Source organism: Pelodiscus sinensis, chromosome 3 (assembly GCF_049634645.1).
Source record: "Pelodiscus sinensis isolate JC-2024 chromosome 3, ASM4963464v1, whole genome shotgun sequence".
NCBI classification, from domain to species: Eukaryota; Metazoa; Chordata; order Testudines; family Trionychidae; genus Pelodiscus; species Pelodiscus sinensis.
Genome location: NC_134713.1, coordinates 7993581 through 8009853, shown reverse-complemented (window position 1 = coordinate 8009853; position 16273 = coordinate 7993581). Strand labels below are relative to the sequence as shown.

The following is a 16273-nucleotide window of genomic DNA, read 5'->3' as shown; positions in this document are numbered from 1 at the left end:
CTGTTTGGGGCAGTATTTGCCACCCTGGTATGTATCTGTTTCAGTTGCCCAACAAACAATTGTAGAATACTCAGGTTGGAGGATTTTTAACAAGTTTTGGTTGCGTGCCTCGGGGCAGGATTTTCAAAGCTTCAGGTTCTTCAGAGTGGCCACTACTCAGCAAGAAAGTATTCGTGAATGAGTCTTCAGGGGGGAAAAAAAGCTGCAGGTTCTTCAGAGTGGCCACTGCTCAGCAAGAAAGTATTTGTGAATGAGTCTTCAGAAAAAAAAATCAGTTCAGAGTCACACAGAGAGACAGGCATTCCTTCTCTTTGAAATATGATAGTCATCCTGATGCAGCACAGAATCCTGGCTGGCTAAATTCCATTGGTTACGCTGCCTGGCACATCACTTAGTAGCCAGAAGGAACCAAAACTACAGCTGGAGCTACTAAAAGGAAGGTGAAGAGGTGGTTTACATGCTTTGGAGATGATGCTCAAAATTTAGCTGTGAAATAGTCCTAGGATCAGGAAGTTGCCTGAGATGTGCATGTGAAAATCTATTCAGAGTTGGTTGAATTGTTCTCTGTGAAAATATCTCCACTACTGGACCAATCCTATTCAACATGGTGCACAGAAAGATTAGTGGAGTGACTAGGTAGTGTCTTAGTGAGTGGGAAACACCTGTAAAACTGCAGTCACAATGCTCATTTTCCCTCTTGTGTATTTATGAAAGTCAAGACTTTTTTTGTTTTTTGGTGCAGGACTTGGGTGTCCTCCTCATTGTGGAAATCGATGTTATAGGATGAGAGGCATTTGCATTTATCGTCTTTGTCCAACCAATATGCGTCCCATATTTCACTGCTATCCGTTCTTATGCTGTCATCACTGGGTAAGTTCAGGATTCCACAAGGAAGACATGATTATGTGAACAGAGATATTTTCCCTTCACTTTCTATATTGTTTAATCTTGGTGGAGGCATATTTCAAAGGCTTCTTTGTTTTCCTGGATTCTACCCGCCTGGGAGATCAGCTCGGCCCCGGTGGGAGGCCAAGCGTTGGCAAGAGGCCCTTTGGGGTCCAGCTGTGGCCATTGGCTTCACATCCCCCCCTCGCCAGGTCTGCTTGCTGCCCCTTTTCCTGTCCAGCCCCATCACCCCTCATCCCCCCCCAGCTCTGCTTCCCACCCCGTCGTCCTGCCAGCAAGCCCCAAGGCCCCCTGGACACCCTCCCCACCAGCTCTGCTTCCCTATCCCATTCCTCCAGGCCCCCCCATTCTCCCCTACAGCCCCCGATGCTCCCCCAGGTCTGCTTTCCACCCCCTTCCAGCCAAGCCCGCCTCCTTCCTCTCCCTGCGTGGCACCCCGCCCCCCTTCCCCTCACTCCCACTCCCCCCCACGTGGCTGTGCGGCGGGGCCTGGTGGGGGGAGCAAGCAGTGGCAAGCGGTCCTTTTAGGGCCACGCAGGGATGAGAAGGAGCGGGGGCTGGCTGGCTGGGGATGGAAAGCAGAGCTGGGGGGAGATTGGAGGCTGTGGGCCTGGAAGGGAAGATGGGGGGGCAGAAGAAGGGGGGCTGGCTGGCTGGCTGGGGGTGTAAAGCAGAGCTGGGGGGAGATTGGTGGCTGTGGGCCTGGAGGGGAAGATGGGGGGGCAGAGGAAGGGGGGAGGAAAGCAGCGTTTGCGGAGGAGGGTGTCTGGGGGCCTGTGCAGCCCGACCCAGCACAGAGTAAGGAGAAGGCATTACAGACGCACAGACACTGGGCTACTATATTTCATAATAGTAACAGTGCAGCATCTACACTGCAGCTATTTCGGAAGAGGAGTTCAGCCCCGTGGAATGAGGTTTAAAAAAGTCTGAATAAGCTGACCGTTATTTTGATATTGTTTCAAAACAATGAATTGCTGTGTAGATGCTCCCATTGTTAATAACGGGAGAGTGTAGACACACTCTGACTCATAGCAGAACATTTCTTGGAGTTCTGTAGTGATTAATTCTTGACCATGCACCATTTAACGTTTTTGTTTACTGACCATGAAGAAACCTTAAAATCATCACTGACAAAGATAGCAAAGAACTTTAAAAAAGCAGCAGTAGGAAATAATGAAGAAGGGAAGGCAGGCAACAGAAGAATCTCAGTCACTTCCTAAAGTGGACCCAAGCAAAAATAAAATAGCTTAATACAGTTACAAATAAGAGTGGTCACCTAAGAACAAAAAAAGTGGGGAACTCTGTATTCGAAAGCAATGGGCTGGGCTAGTCTATGCGTAAGATTCGAAAGAGGAAATGCAAATTCCGCAGGAAAGCTCCGCTTTCGAAAATGAGATCGGAAGAAGATATGGAAATTCCTGCAGAATTTGCATATCCTCTTTCGAATCTTCTGCATAGCCTAGACATAGCCTTAGACAAAGGAACACAGGAAATCAAACTGGACCCCAGACTGACCACTGTGGGGCCCCAATACGCACATCCTACCAGTCTGAAAGTGAACCATTGACAACTGCTGTTTGATTGTGTTCTTTCAAGCACTTGTACCTCCACCTTATAGAAATATCTCCTACACTACATTTTCCTAGTTTGCACATGAGAAACTCATGGGCAACTGTTGCAAACTCTTACTAAAACTCTTACTGACCTATATCATGTCTATGGCATCTCCTAGCCCACTAGACAGTAATCCCGTCAAAGAATGAAAATGGATTGTATTGGCAGGATTTAGTCTAGACAAAGACATGTTGACTGTTATCCTCCAGGTGCTTACAAGTTAATGATTTCAGAATTATTTTCAGTATCTTTCCAATAAATGAGGTCTGTCTGATGGATGTAAAATTTTCACAGTTCTGTTTGGTCCCTTTTTAAAGATAGATACAATCTTTCGGCCTTCCCCTGTTCTCTGTGACCTCACTTCTTCATCACGAGATCTCACATATATTCGGCCATTTTTATTAAAACTGTAGTTTTCTAATGTAATGTCATATTATTCAGATTACACGGGAGTGATGACAACAAAGATTCTCAAGGCATCATCTCTGGGAAGGTGGAAGAAAATGCCTTGCAGTGAAAATCTTGAAGAAAATGCAGAAAAAGGCTCTCTATTCTGTAGTATGACTTTTGTCTTACTGAAATAAAAGCAACTGGTTGTGCTGGTGTATTGCAAACATGTGTGAGTGTTTTCATGAGCACGCTGAGCTTGTTTTCATACAGAGCAATGGGGATGATGGCCGTGTTTTGAAATGTTTTCAAGGTGGAGTTGTTAAAAGGGACAGAGAGAGAAATCTCCTCCGTGTTCTAAGTCCCTAGACTTTGACGTGGTTATTACATGGCTGGCACAGCAATTGTAAGTGAGTGAGAGAAGACCGGCAGTGCATCTCTCCTCTTCTCTACCAACTGCCTCATCACTCCCCACGACATTCTCCATGACAGGTACCCACCCTGACTTCCCATGTCTCCTTCGCTCCCATCCCGTTAAGCCCGTAGTTGATCTCTTCTCCTGTCCTGCCGGGCTCACATATCACAGGCAGAACCTCACACACGAGACCTCAGCCCAAGCTTCACACTGAGCTAAGCCCCTCGTTCCTACAACCCATCTCCACCTGGGACACCTGCCTCTGCTTCAGCCAGGCTTCCCCAGCCATTTCAACCCAGTGCTACCCTGCTCCAAAGCAGAGCCCTGCCCCACCCACAGCCTAATCTATGGGGTGATAGTTACCTTAACTGTGTGCTTTCTGGGTGTCATGTGATCAAACTTCAAATGCCCTCCCACCCCCCTCTGTATCTCAGGTCACATGGAAAGGGCTCTATAGATGTAAGGACACACAGCAAGAAGGGAGAAGGGCTTGGAGTCCTACAGAGCGTCTGAGCTTCTGTAGATCTCAGCATTCCCACAGGAGGTAAAAATTGAATGCTGACATCCCTCCATCGACCCTAAATACTCAACTTCCTCTGCTACCCCTCCACCCACTCTGCCCTCTTCTATCCCCTGTAGCTGCAAACCTACCCCCCCACACACAAACACAGGCACACATTTCTTCCTCTACCCATTTATCCATCTCCTCCTCATTGCTCCATCCTTCTGTGCAGGCCCACATCCTTATTCCCTCAGTCTTTCGCCCTGCAAGCATTCTCAAGGGGAATTGATTTTCTTTTAAAAAACAGTGGCAGTGCATTATATATAGTCAGCTGAGCTCAGATCCAATTTCTCCATAATGATAATCAGAAAAAAATGGGGAGAAGCAAGTTCATTCACAAATTTCTCCCCCCAAAACAGCTTTCAAATATCAAACGTCATCTTTTATAACCCCTGAATAATGTAATCCATTCAAGAGCTCTGTTTCCTTCATTCTTTGTGCTCTGTTCCTCGGGGTGGCCCATTTGCTTTCTATCCTTCCCCTCCAGCGTTATAAGGAGATAACCCTATTGGTTGTTGTCCCATTTCTCATTCTTATTATCTCACATGTCTGGGTGTTACTTCTCATGGAGTGAAGCCACCAAAATCTTCTGAAGAACTGGCACCACCATCTTATTTAGTAGAAAGTCCCCTTGGTCCTGGGAAAAATAAAAAAAGGGATTCCCAAGGAAAGTTGCTCTATCTTACCACTCTTTGTCTAGGTAGGAAGTCCCAACTATCTGCTACATTTGCTTTAGCTCAACATACAGAATGTAGCCCGTAGGCCTCTTGTGTTACAGTCAAACTACTTCAGCATAAACCTATTGCATCCTGTTATAATAACCAAGTATTTAAACCCTAAGGAAACAGGAAATCTATACGATAGAGTATATTGAAGCAAGTGGGTTAGCCCTATAGGCTAAAACTGGGAAGGAGATTTAGGGGTGAGTACATAAGAACATAAGAATGGCCGTTCTGGGTCTGACCAAAGGTCCATCTAGCCCAGTAGCCTGTCTGCCGACAGTGGCCAGCACCAGGTGCCCCAGAGGGGGTGATCAAGCGATTAGTCTCCTGTCATCCTTCTCCAGCTTCTGACAAACAGAGGCCAGGGACACCATTTCTATCCACTGGCTAATAGCCTTTTATGCACCTAACCTCCATGAACGTATCTAGCTTCTCTTTTAACTCTGTTAGGGTATGTCTGCACTAGCCCCCTAGTTCAAACTAGGGAGGCTAATGTAGGGATTCGAAGTTGCAAATCAAGCCTGGGATTTAAATATCCTACGCTTGATTTGCATCTTCCCGGCGGCTCTCCATTTTTTAAATGTATAAGTCCGGACTAACTGCCCGCAGCTACGCGCAGCTGGGACCCTGTAGTTCGAATTAAAGCCCTAATTCAAACTACCTGTTATTCCTCCTGCAATCAGCTAAACTTAAAGAACCACACACAGGGTTCCACACTCCTGACATGGGTTTTTTGCCATTGAATTCTTAAGGTTTTGGAGACTGGGACACGCTGAAGTGCAGATGTTTGGTTTGATGCAAGTGATATTTATCAGACTGTGCTGCAATCTGTTAATTACCACTCTTAGTCTTTGTACAGCACCAGCAACATCCCTGAGCCACTTCAGGGAAATACAATTAACTGGGTCCTACTTGGGAGCAGTTGCACCCCATGAACATCAACTTTCTGGAGCAAAGCCAGTTCAAACCAATGCTGAGACTCCCAGTGACTTCATGAAGCTTGGGGAAACTGCGCAGTTTCCGAGAGGGATTGCAGGAAGCAGGTCTATCCGGGGAGAGGCAAGGAAAAAAGGTGTATTCATTTAGAACAAATTGTATCAATATATTATATGTATGTAGGGCAATTTCCTACTTGTATGCATCTAAACCCAGAGGAGAAAAACAAGAGCTCAGTGCGGGTGGTGGAGTAGAGGGAGAGTAAGGGACTGGTCTGGGGGAGGATGAGATTCCTTCCTCACAACAATCAGAAGCCGTAGTTGAAACGTGCTGAGGGTGCAATCTATCCCCTCACGCAGGTCATTAATAAAGATGTTGAACAAAATGGCCCTAGAACTGATCCTTAGGGCACTCTCCTTGATAGCGACCGCTCACCACAATGCGGGCTCTAATGAGCCTGGCATTGAAAGCCTGCTGGGAGGGGTTGAGGTGTCCCGTGTATGGCATCATCAGCCAGGGCTGCAGGGGGTATGCTGCATTCCCCACCAGGCACACAGGCATGTCCACGTCCCCGACCCTGATGTGGCGGTTGGGGAAGAAGGTCCCGGTGTGCAGTCTCTGGCACACGGAGGAGTTGCAGAACACCCGTGCGTCATGTGCCATGCCGGACCAGCCCACATTAATGTCCTTGAACTGGCCCCGGTGGTCAGATACGGCCTGCAGGATCACTGAGAAGTAGCCCTTCCTTTTGATATACAGGGAGGCCTGGTGTTCCAGGGCACGGATGGGGATGTGTGTCCCGTCCATCACCCCCCCGTAGTTGGGGAAGCACAGGGCGCCGAATCCCTGGATGACCGCGTCCAGGTCGGTGAAGCAGACGACCCTGGGTCCACTGTTGGTCTCCCCAGTGCTCCAGGACGATGCTGTCCCACCAGTCACTGCTTGTGTCCAGACGCCAGATACGGCAGGGGACGCTGGCGTTCGGGTGCTGCTGCCACTACTCCACGACCCCCAGGGAAGCCAGGGAGAAGGGCAGGAGGCTGACGTGTGTCGCGAGAATCACAGGTCCAATGATGCACACCGAAGGGGGGAAGGACAGAACCAGGTAGACTGTTGTATCAAATAAAAAATATTTATTCATGACAGTGATGAATTTATAGTATGTATTCTAAGATTTTTAATAGACCATGTTAACAATGAATTTGCAGTATTTAATATATTTATTCTATGTTTTCGAGATAATCGTGTCAGAGATATAAGGAAGGGAATGGCAAGGAGAATAGTCTCTAGTCTCAAAATATCCAGCTACACTAATTAAACAACAGTGATTACTACAAACTCTATGTACTACCCAAAACAACTACAACCTTAAGCTTATACAACAAGAAAAAATCAAATCATACATACCAACTTACACAGCACACGGAACATTTCACAGATATCGGTTCAGTTGCGAAGGCCTTGGTTACTCCCGTGAGTCGGGGGAGGTGGCTGGTCGGTTGATAAGGCTGGCAGCGCTTTGAAGTATACGAGACGGCACACGCACGGTGGTACGTGTGTTGCGAAGACCTCCTAGAGTGAACTGTGCGATGAGTATTTATCCCCACATCTGCACATCGATTTCCAGCACTTGCATATTACCATATATGGCCCAATGGTCACCAAGTGGGGGGTCTGTGTCCCAGGGGTTGGGTCGAAACTGTGCAGGTTTCATGCGACCAGGTAAGCCCTGCAGTTCTCACCCTAAGGTGCGGGGTGGGAGAGTCTGAGGCTATTTTCCCCTTTTCACACCTTCCCTTTTTCTAAAGGCAATGGTATGGAGGAAGGGTGCGGCCGGTTTCTCCCAAGGAGTACTGCAGCCCACTATAGCAAGAGCAGCCTGGCCAAACTTTTTCACTGGGGGGGGGGACGGTTTCTTTTCTCTAACAACGTGCACCAGATGGTGCCGGGCAGCCTCCAGCCATTGGTGCCAGGCTTGCAGTAACAAGTCCAAAAACTGCACCAGAATGCCCAGGGCCAGCTCGGGCTCCATGTTGCCAAGTGCAGCGCCGTCCCCAATGAGAACGACTGAAACAGGCAGGCAGAGAGGAAAACGCTTTGCTGTCCCTTGGCGAGGTAGGCAAGCAAGCCAAAAAGCTGAGAACCGGCTGTCCAGGGGGGTCCCTTTAAGCACAAGCCTCAGATAACCTAAGATAGCAGCCACACAAAGCAACTACTGACCAGATACCCTGCTGGAACCGGTTTCAGCTGCCCTTAAATGTGACACAGTGTCCAATCAGTGTGGACGCGCTAATTCGAATTAGCAAAACACTAATTCGAATTAGTTTTTGGGTCTAGATGCATTATTTCGAATTAGCTTACTTGGAATTAACTAATTCAAAATAAGTTAATTTGAAATAATGCTGTAGTCTAGACATACCCTTAGTCTTTACGGTACCACAGGACTCCTAATTGTTGTTATGAAAAATGTAATGAATCATCAAAGAATGTGAGAGGACTTTACAGTATTGGCCATTTCTGACGGCAGCTGAAAGTGCTGACAGAGAAAATGCCAATTAGAGATGGATATAACATTGTGTTAAATTGACCAAAGACAGGGAGGCCTATGGGAAGTTGCCTGTTGAAGTAAGTTGTTGATCAGAGACAAATGAGCAGATGTTCGTTATATGTGCCAAGATATTTTACCCAAACCGCAGTGGCCTAACATGTTTTACACAATCTGGGATGGCACAAGATGTTTTGCACAAAGACCCTAAATATTCCAGAGAGACAGAGTTGCAAAAATTCCAACATCCAAACGGTAGTAGGACAGTTCAGAATTTCCCCACAAGCAGGGTGCTTTCTGATTGGCCCAAAGCAGGTTGGCCAAGAAGAAACCAAGCTTTCAGCAACGGAATAAAATTGAGAGTTTGTATCATCAAAACCCACTCCCTAAAGCTTATAGATCTGCATGAGAGACAGTAACTGGGACTGTCATCACCTGTCGATTGAGAGCATCCCCAAGCTGGTAACTATTAAGGTTGTTTCCCTTAAAGTCTCTCTACTTTCTCTTACTGTACAGGTCTGTCTCGGGAAATGGTTGGGAGATGCAGAAAGAGAAGACTATTGGTGTTATAAATGTTTCTGTGACTGAACTACTTGAATGAACTCTCTAGCTGTCTGGAGAAACCACTTGGAGCCACGGTGATGCAGTGCTAGAGAACAGGCCTTCATTCCAGCTTTCATGGATAAGTAGCAAAATTCCGTGCATTTCGTTTATGCAAATACAGGCATGGCTATTTTAAAGCTAGCTGAGTTAAAAGCATGGGCAGGATAATTCCAGTTATCTGACTTCCCTTTATACAAGGAATCCTAGTTACCCAAACGCGCTGTGTGAATCACCCACTGGTGAGCTACCTTTAGCGTGGTGGGAACTGTGATTTGGGAGATTTTCCAGAAGTAGCAATGAGGACAAGGGAAAAAGGGAAGAAGAAGTAGGGATAAGGTAGGGGGAAGAATAATTGAGGAGGGAGAGAAAAAGCAAACAGGGAAGAGAGACAGAGGAAGCGGTTAAGGCAAAGACAGAAAGAAAAAGCCTTCAAGGAGAGAAAGGACAAAGGGAGACACAGGGCAGGAGTTAGGGAAAGAGAAGAGGGCAGAAGGGATGGGGAATGAGAAAATGCAGAGGAGGGTGGAGGAGAGAGAAAGGGAAGGAAAAGAAGAGCAGAGGAATATCCACAGAAGCAGACAAACTCCTTGTTGCTTCTTGAGGGAATCCTGACATGGACAACTCTGGGTTCTATAAGCCCCTGTATAAATAGTGAGGGGTAGGGCCAGCTCTCTTCTCTGGAGCTGTCAGTGCTCAAGCAGCTCCAAACAGTCTCCTGTCTCCCTTTGCTTCATTACCCTTCCTTCTCCTTTTCTCCCCTTCTGCCTTCTCTCTGTCTCCCTTTGGGCTCTGCCCATAAAGCATCTTGGGAACTCCCCTCACTGCAGCATGTAGGGGTGAAGCGCAGCTCAGAATGACCCCTTCCTCTTCCGAGTTCCCTTTGCTTAAGTAATGAGCAGCCATTTTTGTGCAAGAGGCTTTTGAGAAAAAAACAAGCTGTGTACACGGCTCCTTTTAGCGCAAAAGCCTCTTGCTCAAAATCGGCTGCTAATTAATTATTCAAATGAAGCATGGCGATATTCCATGCCGCGCTTCATTTGCATAAGCTTTTCTGGAAGAAAGCTACAGTGTAGATGCAGTCTCTGTGTGTGGGTGCCCCAGTTTCCCTGGGCACTGCACTGAAGCCCGGTGCGGGATTGGAGGTTTGGATGTGACTCTCACTGTGGGGGAGGCTACATGAGGCTGCCCCAGCTCAGCAATTATACACCAATGGCTCAGGCTCTCATGTAACCTGTGGCTAGGTGGGGTGTGTGTGTGCGCGCGTGTGACTGCGTGTGTGTGTGTGTGTGTGCGCGCGCACGTGTGCGTTGCAACCAGATAACACCTCTTGCTCAGGAAGCTGAACAAAGGAGGAGGCGGGGCTGACTAAAGGGTGAGACTGGTGTGTGTGTGTGAGTCTCTGCTGTCTTAGGATGCAGGGAGGTGGCCCAGGGCTCTGCCTTTCGGCCCCCGCTCCCGAAGATGGATTGTACTGGCTGCTCCTGGTTCCTGAGCTCACCAGTCTATGCTAAGTTGTGTCCTTGTGAACGAATACATCTTCTGTTTGACTTGCTGGCAGAGAGTCACATTTGGCTGCGGATGGGACTGTGGGCCCAGAGACTCCCCACTCTTTGGTGACAACCTATAAATGTCTCCTCTCTGTCTTTTTGTATTTTCTCTGCAGCTACGCTGAGATCCCTGCTCATTTCCAGCCATGAAGATCCTTTATCTGCTCTTTTCTGTTTTCTTTCTGGTGCTCCAGGTTGCACCAGGTAAGATGTCGATGAAAAGGGGGTGATGATGCAGAGGGATCTCTAGCCTGCACTTACATTGTCTCACCCTTTCATTTAGATAAACATGGGACTCTTTTTACAATGAACACTAGTGCCTCTTCAGGGTGGTCTACACTCCAATCTTAGGACGATGTCGTTAGCATAAGGTCACATTTGTAATAAGTCTCTTTATACTACTGAACTCTTTCCTTCTACCTAAAGGGCTTTTAAAATTTACCCTCGACTTCATAAAGTCAGAATGGACATTCATGCCTGGAATTAAGGGCAGTGTAAACACTATAATTTGCTTCCAGGACTACATCTGCACTGCAATGCTATTTCAGAATACCGGAGTATCGTTAAATAGCTATCCCGCGTCTTCACAGTAAGCCCGTTATTTCTGGCTTGCTATTCTGACATCTTTGTAAACCTCCTCATTTTACAAGGAGTAAGGGACGTGTCGTACTAACGCTTTATTTCAAAATTTGGCACTGTAGAAAGTGCCAAATGACAAAATAAGCTATTTTGAAATAGCATCGAACTAAGATATGCAATTTGCATGGCTCAAATTGTGTATCTTATTTCGACTTACAGTTTAGTTTGGACACACCCCAAGTGATGACCCCGAGTGCTCCAGTGTGACACTCTAGTGAGGACTTTGATCTGCAATGCTGTTGAGCCAGGCAACTTGGAAAAGCCCTTAAGAATTTTGGAATGCTTATTCCCTGTTGGAGCAGCTGTGGAGAGCTGAGCATGCATGTCCAAGGGCACGAATGCATTTCAGCAGGGATCATTCCAGAGTATCTGATTGCTGGGTGGGAGGTGGAAGAGAGTCCCTGCAGGCAGAGCACTGAACCAGCAAAACGAATGCTGATATCTATGTCCAAATTACACAGGGCAATACCACGTGAAGATAAAGGAGCTTAGACAAGTGTACCACAGGACAAGGCTAGTGAACAGCTGCTTTGGTTCTCAGACACAGATTTGGGAGGGTGACCACAGGCACCCACTAGCACCACCAACTCTGTTTTCATCCACGAGGCACTGGGGCCCTAGCCAAAAATTTCAATTTGCTGCTAGTACTGTGAGATAGCTACCCACAATGAATCACTCCTAGACTGGATGCAATCTCTGGCAGAGATCAGGATGTGCACTATTGAAGGCAGCCACCTAGTGGGGACATGCAAAATTGCAGTTGTTAAATCAGATGCTCCGAGACAAATTAAATCAACCTAATATCGTAGTGTGGACTCAGTCTGAAGAAAATACATAAAATTTGAGAGGAATTGCCCTGATTCCAGGGATGTGTTTTTGCTTCCCCCAGTAAAAATGATTGAGATTTGACTGAGTTATGACCAGTAAGAAAAATAGTCCATAGTATTTTCCTCAGACCTTTCTGAGGCGTGCTGCTTACGTCACCGCAGAATCTATCAGCACGGCATGTAGAGTATTCCTGAAGCAGTCAATCACAGAATTCGAAAACTAGGTTGGATACAGACAAAATGAATTCATGCCAACCCCGTCCAATATATCTTTGGTCTAGGAGCAGGCACACAGAGCCGGCTGCTGGAAGACTGTAATTTACAATGCTGCTTCTGCTGCTGGCTAGTGTTAATAATTCGGTGCTTTCATAGCCTCAATTTTAATATCAGGGCTCATTTGCCACTGAGAAGTTACGTGGCTGGGAATAGAGCCCAGGTCTATAAAATGATAGTCCCTAATCCCAGTGTCTTGGCCCCCACTCTCACCTCTCTGAGAACCTACCACAGGTATGTGTTTGGCTTCCTTCCTTGGAATGATCTCATCTGTTTGGGGCAGTATTTGCCACCCTGGCACATCTCTGTTTCAGTTGCCCAACAAACTCTTGTTAAAAATGCTCCAACGTGAGTATTCTACAAGTTTTGGTTGTGTGCCTGGGGGCAGCATTTTCAAAGCTGCAGGTTCTTCAGAGTGGCCACTGCTCAGCAAGAAAGTATTCGTGAATGAGTCTTCAGAAAAAATCTGTTCAGAGTCTCACAGAGAGGCAGGCATTCCTTCTCTTAGAAAAATGATAGTCATCCCACCTGATGCAGCACAGAATCCTAGCTGGCTAAATTCCATTGATGCTTCCTGGCACATCACTGTAGCAGCCAGAGGGAACCAAATTTACAGCTGGAGCTACTAAAAGGAAGGTGAAGAGGTGGTTTACATGCTTCGTAGATGATGCTCAAAATTTAGCTGTGAAATAGTCCTAGGATCAGGAAGGTGCCTGAGATGTGCATGTGAAAATCTATTCAGAGTTGGTTGAATTGTTCTCTGTGAAAATATCTCCACTATTGGACCAATCCTATTCAACATTTTTATGAATGACCTGGCAGAGAACATAAAATCATCACTGATAAAGGTTGCTATTCAACGTGCACAAAATTGCAGCCATGTAAGAATTATTAAATATCAAGCAAAATGGTGCACAGAAAGATTAGTATAGTGACTAGGCAGTGTCTTAGTGAGTGGGAAACACCTGTAAAACTGCAAACACAATGCTCAGTTCCCCTTATGTGTATTTATGAAATTCAAGTCTGTTTTTGGTTTTTGGTGCAGGATTTGGGTGTTCTTCTCTTTGTGAAATGCGATGTAATAGCATGGGAGGCTGGTGCTTTTATCATCGTTGTCATTTCAGTACGAGTTTCATATTTCACTGCGCTCCGTTCGTATGCTGTCGTCGAGGCTAGGTAAGTTCATGATTCCACAAGGAAGGCATGACTATGTGAACAGAGATATTTTTCCATCACTTTCTATATTGTTTAATCTTGGTGGAGGCATATGACAAAGCACTGTCCAGGCTTCTGTGCTTTCCTGGATCCGGCCCGCCTAGGAGCTTACTTACTGACTTCTTTTATTTAAAGCAGCCTTCCCCTAGTTGCGAAGAGCAACTCCTCTGAGACCTGGCTACATCAGCATCAACTCCAGCACAATCCATAGGACAGTGGTTGAAAGAGGACAGCACAGAGCCAGTTACATCAGCACTAGTTTGTCCATGGGTCAATTCTGTCAAAGCACCTATAAGTGCCAGACCATCATTATATGGGCATAAGCTACTCCGGAGATATATTCTGAAATAGCTTATTTCAAAATAGAGCATCCACATTAAAAGGGAGCTTCAAAATTAGTCTGAAGCAGGCTCCCGTTATGTGGATGCACTACATAGATTTAGAGCCCCGAGAAGCATGGGGGAAATATTACTTAGAATGGCTCTGGTGAGGAGCTATTTCGAAATAGTAACACTGGAGAGTCCATCATAAGACGGGATTTTCAGGTGTTCTCTCTTGAGCACTCTCTCTCTCTCTCTCTCTCTCTCCTACTGCCTACCCCCCTCTCTCTCAGCTCTCCTCTGCCTCCTGCCTCTCTCTGGGTATGTCTACACTACAGCGCTAAATCGAACTAACTTAGTTCGAATTACTTAATTCAAACTAAGATAATTCGAATTAGCGCATCCAGACTTAAAAACTAGTTCGAATTAGCGTTTTGCTAATTCAAACTAGTATGTCCACACAGACTGTACCCTGAACTGGGGTTAAGGATGGCTGGAAGCAGTGCTGGCAGGGCATCAGAGGAGGACTTATAGCGTGGAGATGCTGCCTCAGGCTAGCCCAGGGCTGCGCTTAAAGGGACTCGACCCCCACCCTGGACAGACAGTTCTCAGGGGTGCCCTGCTTGCAAAGCAGTCCTGGCTTGGAGTGCCCTGAGTGCCCACATTCGGCACATCACAGCACTCAGACATTAGCCCGGCTGCACTTGCCACAGGCTGCCATCTGGGGAGAGGGGTCAATCGGGGGGCTGCAGGAGAGTTTCTACCCGGAGGAGCCCACAGAGCCAGCCCAGTCCTCCCCATCGGGGGCTCGTACCCCATTCCACCCTCACCTCCTTCCACTTACCCCTCCCTAACCCCCCTTCCTGATGTACAAAATAAAGGACACGTGTTCAAAAATAGAAACTCTCTTTATTGAACAAAACTCGGGGAGACTGCTAAAAGGAGGTGGGAGAGGGGAAGAGAGAGGGTGGGAGAGGGGAGGGCAACTAAAATGATCAGAGGTTTGGAACAGGTCCCATATGAAGAGAGGCTAAAGAGACTGGGACTTCTCAGCTTAGAAAAGAGGAGACTGAGGGGGGATATGATAGATGTCTATAAAATCACGTGTTGTGTGGAGAGGGTGCATACAGAAAAGTTCTTCATTAGTTCCCATAATGGAAGGACTAGAGGACACCAAAGGAAAGGAATGGGTAGCAGGCTTCAAACGAATAACAGAAAGTTCTTCTTCACAAAACAAATAGTCAACCTGTGGAACTCCTTGCTGCAGGAGGCTGTGAAGGTTAGATCTAGAACAGAGTTTACAGAGAAGTGAGATAAAGTCATGGAGGTTGGGTCCCTGGAGTGGTATTAACCAGGGGGTAGGAATGGTGTCCCTGGCCTCTGTTTGTGGAAGTCTGGAGATGGATGGCACAAGACAAATGGCTTGGTCATTGTCCTCTGTCCATCCCCTCCAGGGTACCTAGTGTTGGCCACTGTCGGCAGACAGGCCACTGGGCTAAATGGACCTTTGGTCTGACCCAGTACGGCTATTCTAAGCTCAAGGCTCAGGATCGGGGGTCTCAGTGGACCACCCTGATTTTCATGCAAACCTGTTCCTGGGTTGCCAGGCTGGCAGCTATCCTGCTCTAGACGGCCACTTTCCTGTGCTTAGTGCGGAAGTCATGGACGAGGTCCACGATGTCTGCACTAGACCAGGAATGCGCCCGCCTCTTGCGGTTCTGTGCAGGCTCCCGGGAACCGCCAGGCTGGTCCCGGGAAGAGGGGGAGGGCTGGGTGGCAGTGGGTGGCTGGCTCGAGCCGTGCCAGGTGCAGGATCTGCTGGCTGGGTGCTGGCAGGCTTGCACCTGGCACGGGCACCGTAGCCAGCCCTTGCCCCTTTAATGAGTCCGGGGCCGGGAGGGGGGCAGTAGAGTTTCCCTGATGTTGGCCAGAGTGGCCACCAGGGAAAGCTGGGGAGGGCTAGCCTCCCACTGGTTCGAATTAATTGGCTACACAGCCCTTAATTCGAACTAGTTAATTCGAACTAGGCTTAGTCCTCGTACAATGAGGTTTACCTAGTTCTAACTAAGCGCTCCGCTAGTTCGAATTAAGTTCGAACTAGCAGAGCGCTAGTGTAACGCCTATGAAAGTTAATTCGAACTAACGTCTGTTAGTTCGAATTAACTTTGTAGTGTAGACATACCCTCTCTGTCTCTTTCTCTCTCTTCTCCCCCTCCTGCCTCTCTCTTCCCTATGTCTTTCCCCTTCCTCTTCCCCTTCCCCTTCCCTTCCACTTTGAAGTTTGGCTGAGTGCTGCCTGCTCAGCCGGGCTGCCGCGAGGGAGGGGGGCGGGGCTGTGACGTACTTGGCCAGGGGGTGGGGCTGTGTACGTCACTGCACTTCCTTCCCCTCCCACCGCAGGGGAGCCAAAACGGCCCCTTGCACTGCTGGCTCCCCCAGCGGCCCAGCTGAGGGTGCAGCACTCAGATGAGTGTCACAGTGGGAGAGGAAAGGGGGCGGGGAGGTACACAGGCCCTCCCCCTGGCTGTGTATGTCACTTCTCCGCCCCTTTTCCCTTCCTCCGTGGTGGCTCGGTTGAGTGTTGCACGCTCAGCCGGGCCGCTGTGGGGGAGGAGGGGTAGAACGATGACATACCCGGCCAGGGGGCGGGGCTGTCTACATCACCGCCCCTCCCTCTCCTCTTCCCCGGTGGCCCGGCTGAGGGGCGCACCACTCAGCGCCACGGCGGGAGAAGGAAGAGGAGGGCGGTGACATACACGGCC

The 16273-nt window shown here is 47.9% G+C and overlaps 2 long non-coding RNA genes across 3 annotated transcripts in view; both read left to right on the top strand.

Moving 5' to 3' along the window:
* LOC142827739 (uncharacterized) overlaps nucleotides 1–3133 on the top strand; it is a 51192-nt gene extending 48059 nt beyond the window's left edge. Inside the window, exons 3-4 of the long non-coding RNA XR_012902460.1 lie at nucleotides 743–870; nucleotides 2962–3133. This is a non-coding gene — a long non-coding RNA (uncharacterized LOC142827739). The remainder of the gene's footprint in view (nucleotides 1–742; nucleotides 871–2961) is intronic.
* A 5221-nt stretch (nucleotides 3134–8354) lies between these two features.
* LOC142827741 (uncharacterized) lies at nucleotides 8355–13147 on the top strand. 2 transcript variants are annotated; one of them, XR_012902464.1, is made up of 3 exons: nucleotides 8355–8549; nucleotides 10354–10441; nucleotides 13022–13147. It is a non-coding gene; the product is annotated as an uncharacterized LOC142827741 (long non-coding RNA). The 2 variants fall into 2 exon arrangements; XR_012902463.1 differs by having other exon boundaries at nucleotides 8355–8561.
* Nucleotides 13148–16273: the final 3126 nt, after the last annotated feature.